Source organism: Oncorhynchus kisutch, linkage group LG11, assembly GCF_002021735.2.
Source record: "Oncorhynchus kisutch isolate 150728-3 linkage group LG11, Okis_V2, whole genome shotgun sequence".
Classification (NCBI taxonomy): domain Eukaryota; kingdom Metazoa; phylum Chordata; class Actinopteri; order Salmoniformes; family Salmonidae; genus Oncorhynchus; species Oncorhynchus kisutch.
In genome coordinates this window covers 48,752,631-48,760,321 of record NC_034184.2, presented here as the reverse complement: position 1 = coordinate 48,760,321, position 7,691 = coordinate 48,752,631, and positions in this window count along the sequence as shown.

Below are 7,691 nucleotides of genomic sequence, written 5' to 3'. Positions count from 1 at the left end.
ACTGCATTGTGTTTCCTGTCCCTAGTTGCATCAGATTTTTGTTGATAGAACTGACGTCAGTGCCTCTGTGTTTTTAGGAAGCCACTAGAACTTGTCAGAGCCTAGGTCCACGCCACATTTTATATCACCACTTTCTTCACAGAAACTTGTTCTTTCCTTCACTGTCACAATGCGTGTCAACTGTTGCATGACTATATTGTTTTGCTATGGTAGAAACAGAACCAGAGACAGTCTGCCATGGCCTTGAAATGTATAGGCTCCATGCATTGTATAGACTGTATCCACTTTCAACCGCTCCTGTATTTGAATATAAATCAGTTTCAATCAAGGACCTCTGTCTTTATACACATACAGCATCCCAGATATCTGTTATGCCATGACTGCATTCCATAGCTAGTTAGTCAAGAACAGGAGCTGACTCCATTTTTTCTGTACCTGTTCACATGTATTCTACTGTGTCTTTTTATTCCGATTGGGATTTATTTTTGTGTGTGGTCTTTAATACTGTTTATTGTTATTTTATGATGAATGAAGGAATCACTAAACTGCCGGTTTCTGTATTCACAAGTGCATTAAACAGAAATCGACATTCACGTCGGTGGTTTTTGGTCTGATGGTCTATACTAGTGTAAGTACATTAATTGTGTATGTATAATGAATTAATTTCGGTATATTGAATATTTTGCTACTTCATAATTTCCCTTTGTATTTTTCTCAGTTTAGGTAGGTCTGATGCATGCATTCGCGGTGAACCTAGGAACAAAGACTAAAACTGAAAGATTACTTTTGATATGATTTTTCCCCATCTGGAATCATGAGAATCTCAGATGAGTTGTTTTTGTCACCATCCATTTCCCTCGACTCCTTCCCGTGTTAGACAGGTCATGTTATCGGACTGGAAGCGCTGCCACATAAAATCTTTGGCGCTGCTTTATTGGGAGTTGCATCCTGAGCGTGTGTTTAATTCCTCTCTCACCAGGAGAGCTCGAAAGAAAGAACAGCCTAAATAATTGCAGAGATGGGACTAGAATAAAGCGCCGAGCAAACAGTCGAAGGACATGGACACCTAAAGAAATGCTTTCTCTGTGGTGAAACCGTTTGACGTTTTCATTATAATCAGTACAACCCTGAAAAAAGTCCAACAGGTCTTTCAGCTTCACTTGGAGAACCAGATTTTTGATAAAGAAGAGTAATGTGAGTTCCATTGCTCCACCATCTCCTTCCTAGGATACGTCATCACTGCAGGAAATATTCAGATGGATTCTGACACGGTGAGCGCGATGGTGGATTGGCCTCAACCCACATCCAGAGTGTAGCTGCAACATCAGTTGCTAATTTCTACCGTTGCCTCATCCAGGGTTGAAGCACCCTGGCCTTCCCCCCCCTCTCAGCATTCACCTCTCCCAAGGTCCCATTCACGTGGTCTCCAGCAGATGACCAGGCATTCTCAGACCTCAAGCATCGATTCACTACAGCTCCCATCTTAATCCATCCGGACCTGTCCCATCAGTGGGGGAAGTCCTGTCCCAGGACCAAAGCTGCATCCCTACGCTTTCCTTTCCCATCGTCTTAATCCCGCTGAGGGGAACTATGGCGTGGGAAATCGAGAACTAGTCACGGTCAAGATGGCGTTGGAGTGGAGGCACTGGTTAGAGGGGGCGGAATATCCATTCGTAGTGTGGACTGACCATAAGAACCTGGAATATCTCCGCACCGCTAAACGCCTCAACTCAAGACAAGCTCGATGGGCCCTGTTATTCACTCGTTTCAATTTTACCATCTCCTCTCACGCCTGTATAGCCCCGCTGCTACACCGTCTGAACCTGAGACCATCCATGTTTTTGGTGGCCCACCATGGTTCCTGATGTCTCCGCATTCGTCGCCGCCTGCACTGTGTGTGCACAGAATAAGACTCCACGGCAAGCTCCGGCTGGCCTCCTTCAACCACTCCCTGTTCCCCTGGACTTCGTCACTGGTCTCCCTCCGTCAGATGGCAATACCACTATCCTTATGGTGGTGGATAGGATTTCCAAAGCCGCCCATTTCATTCCCCTTCCCAAGTTATCTTCAGCCAAGGAGACGGCCCAGCTCATGGTGCAGCACATCTTCCGGATCCATAAGCTTCTAGTCGACATGGCCTCCGATCGCGATCCTCAGTTCTTTTCCCGGTTCTGGAAGATGATCTGCACCCTCATTGAGATGTCGGCCAGCCTGTCCTCTGGTTTTCATCCCCAGTCTAATGGCCAGTCAGAGCGAGCCAATCAGGACTTGGAGACGGCTCTTCGTTGCCTCCGCCAACCCCATCACCTGGAGCCAGGAACTTGTGTGGGTGGAATACCCCCGCAACACCCTTCCCTACTTGGCTACTGGTGTCTCGCCCTTCGCGTGTTCCTTGGCCCTGCTCTTCCCTGAGCGGAGGAAGAAGTTAGCATACCCTCTGCCCAGATGTTCGTCCACCTCTGTTGCCATACCTGGAAGAGAGCACGGTCCGCTCTTCTCAGGACCACCTACAGGTATCAGTGACAGGCAGACCGCTGCTAGACCCATGCTCCCTGCTATCGTCTCAGGCAGAGGGTATGGCTTTCCACTCGGGATCTGTCCCTCCGGGAGTCCCGTAAACTTTCCCCTGTTTTATCGGCCCTTCCCCCATCTCTAAAGTTCTTAGCCCCTCTGCTGTTTGTCTTCTGTTGCCCTGCACCCTTTGTATACAACCCACTTTTCAGGTGTCTAGGATTAAACCTCTGTCTCACAGCCCTTTGTCTCCTGTTTTCTAGGCCCACCACTCTCCCGCTGTACACAGTGAGGCGCATCCTGAGTGGTCGACCTCAGGACATGGGATTCCAGTACCTGGTTGACTGGGAGGGTTATAGCCCAGAGGAGAGGTGCTGGGTCCTCGCTAGGAACATCCTGGACCCAGCCCTCATCTGAGTTCCGCCGCCGACACCTCGGTCAACCAGGTATTTGCCCGGGTAGGATGCAAGGTGGGGCCCTTAGGGGAGGGGTGCTGTCACACCCTGATCTGGTTCACCTGTCTTTCACTTGTCTCCACTCTCCTTCTGTGTTACAGTTAATGGCTGTGATAGGAAAAAAACAGAGGATGGATCAACAACATTGTAGTTACTCCATAATGCTAATCTAAATGACAGTGAAAAGTAAGCTTGTACAGAATAAAAATATATTGCAAAACATGCATCCTGTTTGCAATAAGGCACTAAAGTAAAACTGCCACAAAATAAAATGTCAACAAAATAAAATTTATGTCCTGAATATAAAGTGTTATGTTCGGGGCAAATCCAACGCAACTCATCACTGAGTACCACTCTTCAAACTTTCAAGCATGCGGGAGGCTGCGTTATGTTATGGGTATACTTGTCATTGGCAAGGACTAGGGAGTTTTTTTAGGATAAAAATAAATGGAATAGAGCTAAGCACAGGCAAAATCCTAGGGGAAAACCTGGTTTAGTCTGCTTTCCAACAGACACTGGGAGATAAATTCACATTTCAGCAACACAGTAACCTAAAAACTAAGGCCAACTATACATTGGCAACATTAAATAGTGGCATAGTTAAATTAAATTGCCTTAAATCCATGGCAAGACTTGAAAAAGGTTGTGTAACAATGACCAACAACCAACTTGACAGAGATTGAAGAATTTAGAAAATAATATTGTGCAAATATTGTACAATCCAGGTGTAACAAGCTCTTAGATTTACCCGGCTGCCGAAGGTGATTCTAACATGGACTGACTCAGGGGCATGAATGCTTATGTAAATGAGAGATTTCTGTCAATTTCAATAAAAAAACAAATAATTCTAAAATCATGTTTCACTTTATTATGGGGTATATTGTGTTGATGGGTGAGACAAATTATATTTAATCCATTTTGAATTAAGGCTGTAACAACAAAATGTGGAATATGTCAAGAGGTACAGTGGAGCAAAAAAGTATTTAGTCAGCCACCAATTGTGCAAGTTCTCCCACTTAAAAATATGAGGCCTGTCATTTTCATCATAGGTACACTTCAACTATGACTGACAAAAGGAGAAAAAAAATGATATTGTAGGATTTTTAATGAATTTATTTGCAAATTATGGTGGAAAATAAGTATTTGGTCACCTACAAGCAAGATTTCTAGCTCTCACAGACCTGTAACAACTTCTTTAAGAGGCTCCTCTGTCCTCAACTCGTTACCTGTTACACAATCCAGCTCAACAGACCTGAAATTTGCTCAGTACCAGTGAAAATTTGAGGAACATTACTGACCAGATGAATCCAGGTGAAAGCTATGATCCCTTATTGATATCACCTGTTATATCCACTTCAATCAGTGTAGATGAAGGGGATGGGACAGGTTAAAGGACGATGTTTAAGCCTTGAGACAATTGAGACATGGATTGTGTATGTGTGCCATGCAGAGGGTGAATGGGCAAGACAAAACAGTTGAATGCCTTTGAGCAGGGTATGGTAGTAGGTGCCAGGTAAACCGGTTTGATTGTGTCAAGAACTGCAATGCTGCCTGGTCCTACCTTAAGCCAACGGCCTGGGAGGATGGGACTCCACCACTCAAAACACCCTGTAACTCTTCTGACGTAAAACCAAATACTTCTCTGCAGCTGCCACAAACTATTTTCTGCTACTAACATTCCATCCCTGTGGTACAGTTGATAACCATTGCTATGAATGCTAAAAAGCCAATCTTACTGAAGCATGCAGTGCTTACAGTATTACTTTATTGCCTTGTTGCAAACAGGATGCATGTTTTGAAATATTTTTATTTTGAACAGGCTTTTTTTCTTTTTACTCTAATTTAAATGTATGTTAGTATTGTGGAGTAACTACAATGTTATTGAGCCATCCTCAGTTATCTCCCATCACATCCATTAAACTCTAACGATTTTAAAATCACCATCGGCCTCATGGTGAAATCTCTGAGAGGTTTCCTTCCTCTCCGACAACTGAGTTTTAGGAAGGGCACCTGTATTTTTGCAGTGACTGTGTAAATTGATACCCCATCCGAAGTGTAAATAATAACTGCACCATGCTCAAAGGGATTTTCTATTATTATTTGTTTTACCCATGTACAAATACATGCCCTTCTTGGAAAACCTTGCTGGTCTATGTGGCTGAATCTGTGCTTGAAATTCACTGCTCGATTTAGGGACCTTACAGATAATTGTATGCGTGGGGTACAGAGATGGGGTAGTCGTTTTTAAAATCATGTTAAACATTGTTGCACATAGTGTGTCCATGCAACTCATGTGACTTGTTAAGCTAATTTTGACTCCTGAACTTATTTAGGCTTTCCATAACAAAGGGGTAGAATACTTAATTGACTCGACATTTTATCTTTTCATTTTTTATTAATTTGTAAGAATTTCTCAAAACACAATGACACTTTGACATTATGGATTATTGTGTGTAGACCACTGACACCTCTCAATTTAATCACTTTTAAATTCAGGCTGTAACACAACAAAATGTGAAATGAGTCAAGGGATATGAGTACTTTCTGAAGGCACTGTACATCTCGTTCTTGCCCTCTCCTAACCACAACCTGTCTCAAACTCATTCTGCCCTGTTTTATATCAGTGGAGGCTGCTGAGGGGAGGACTGCTCATAATAATGGCTGGAATACCATGTATTTGATGACATTCCACTGATGCCGCTCCAGCCATTACCACGAGTCTGTTCTCCCCAATTGAGGATCCACCATCCTCCTGTGACATATCTTCATGGAGTCTTACCCTGCTGCTGAATGGAAAATTGTAGTGTTTGTAATGCAAGATGGAGGAGAACCGGTCTCATCAGAGATCACATTTATTTAGGAAGATTGCAAAATATGACCTTTTCATTCAAGACAGGATAAATATATTGTTTCAGGTGCTAATAAAACATGTTTTGTTTAGTTACTTTAAAAAAAAATGTTTATAGCAAGTCAAGTTAACTTGCACTGCAGAGCAGCTAAATAGCTAAAAACTAGGCTTGGTTGAAGATACATTGTAGCTAGCGACCTCCCCCTAATAATTATCATAAAAAACAAACATAATTTATCACTCCAGTGTTAATCTGCTAAATTGTAATTATTCGCCTACCTCCTCATGCCTTTTGCACACAATGTATATAGACTCTTTTTTTTCTACTGTGTTATTGACTTGTTAATTGTTTACTCCAAATGTAACTCTGTGTTGTCTGTTCACACTGCTATGCTTTATCTTGGCCAGGTCGCAGTTGCAAATGAGAACTTGTTCTCAACTAGCCTTACCTGGTTAAATAAAGGTGAAATAAAAATAAACAACTTAAACATGAGGCAACAGTCATAATTGACTTACCAGCAAGTGTGTATTATTTATTTTATTATTATTTATTGAAATAACTTTTATTCCTGGGAGGAACCTTCATGTGTGGTAATGAATGGTACATACAAGACATATTAGAACATAGAACACAAAAACATGTAGGCTACAGTATAAAAATGATTAGAATCATTCTATGCAATCCCAGGGTATATAAACATATATGCAAATACAAATAGAAACTTACCGAATACACATTTTCATGTTCTGTTGTTTGGTAACTTCCTGTTCTCTGACTGGACTGAAGATGACACAAAGTTTTAAATGTCACATATGGCCTTTATATATCAAAGAATGTGACATATAAAAAAATATGAATGATCATATTGTATAAAAGAAATCAACTTTGTCGCTTGAGCATGCTTTTGCGTCACAGGTCGAGGGTTCGAGACCTGCTCTCTGCTTTTTCATTAGATTGGTGTCAGAAGTGATCGGACCTTGCATCCACGACAGTGCGTGTGCTTGGCCGGTGAGCGCGTTCCTGTAAAACGTAAAGTCACAAGCTAGCGCGAGGACGCGCTCTTTGAAAGGTTTATAAACGCGGAAATATAGCGCGCCGGACCTCGGGCTAGAAGGTCGAGGTTTCGAGACTTGCTCTCTGCTGTTTCATTACAATATATTTCAAACCCATGTATAAACGTGACATGCATTTTTAAATATGACTCCTGTGGTGGGCCGGGCGCATGAACGCTGACACGGTCGCCAGGTGTACGATGTTTCCTCTGACACATTGTTGTGGCTGGCTTCCGGATTAAGCGGGCATTGTCAAGAAGTGGGATTAGAATAAAGTATTTCTGTTTTTATTTGTAATAAATGTGGGAGTCATTAAAACTCATTCTTCAACCACTCCACACATTTCTTGTTAACAATCTATAGCTTTGGCAAGTCGGTTAGGACATCTACTTTGTGCAGGACACAAGTAATTTTTCCAACAATTGTTTACAGACAGATTATTTCACTTATAATTCACTGTATCAATTCCAGTAGGTCAGACGTTTACATACACTAAATTGACTGTGCCTTTAAACAGCTTGGAAAATTCCCAAAAATTATGTTATGGCTATAGAAGCTTCCGATAGGCTAATTGACATAATTTGAGTCAATTTGAGGTGTACCTGTGGATGTATTTCAAGGCCTACCTTCAAACTCAGTGCCTCTTTGCTTGACATCATTGGAAAATGAAATACTTATTTTCCACCATAATTTGCAAATAAATTCATTAAAAATCCTACAATGTGATTTTCTGGATTTTATTTTCTCATTTTGTTGGTCATAGTTGAAGTGTACCTGTGATGAAAATTACAGGCCTCTCTCATCTTTTTAAGTGGGAGAACTTG